Raw genomic sequence first — 616 nt, forward strand, 5'->3', positions numbered from 1 at the left:
TGAAACACTTCCACTTGCCATCAACATTTCTGCCCAATTATTTTTTTATGAAGTATTTTAACTGTTCCACTGTTATTTCCTCTTTCATTCATTGCATTTCATTACGGAAAGTTTGAGGTATTTTTAACATTCATTTTACACCTTTGCACACGTTATGGAGCCCCTGCATGCTTGGGTAAGGCAAACCATTATTCTTTCTCAGTCTGCGGTGGTCTCGGGTGGTCCGGCCTCATGCTAAATTCGTGCTGCAAAGTAAGTAACTTCTCAAATGATATTTGAAACTTAATTTTGGTCGTTCCGTGGCTACCATTTCTGTAAGTTTTAAATTACCGTTACATTTTTTCTCTGTTGTCTGTATTCAGGGGCGTATCCAGGGAGTGGCCTGGGGTGGTAGAGGCCACCCCTGAAATCTGATTGGTTACCCCAGGTGCCACCCCATTATGACTGGCTACCTGCCCAGCCAGGTTTAACTTTTTTAAGAGTAAACTGAACTTGTTTGAAGGTGCAATTCAGCCTTAAACCTGACAGACAGTATTATTTTAGAGTAGTGTCTGGCTTGACTTATTTTACATTCAAATAAATTGATCAAACTGTTGAAAAGTTTGTTCACACAGGC

The sequence above is a fragment of the Plectropomus leopardus genome, chromosome 22 (genome assembly GCF_008729295.1).
Source record: "Plectropomus leopardus isolate mb chromosome 22, YSFRI_Pleo_2.0, whole genome shotgun sequence".
NCBI classification, from domain to species: Eukaryota; Metazoa; Chordata; class Actinopteri; order Perciformes; family Serranidae; genus Plectropomus; species Plectropomus leopardus.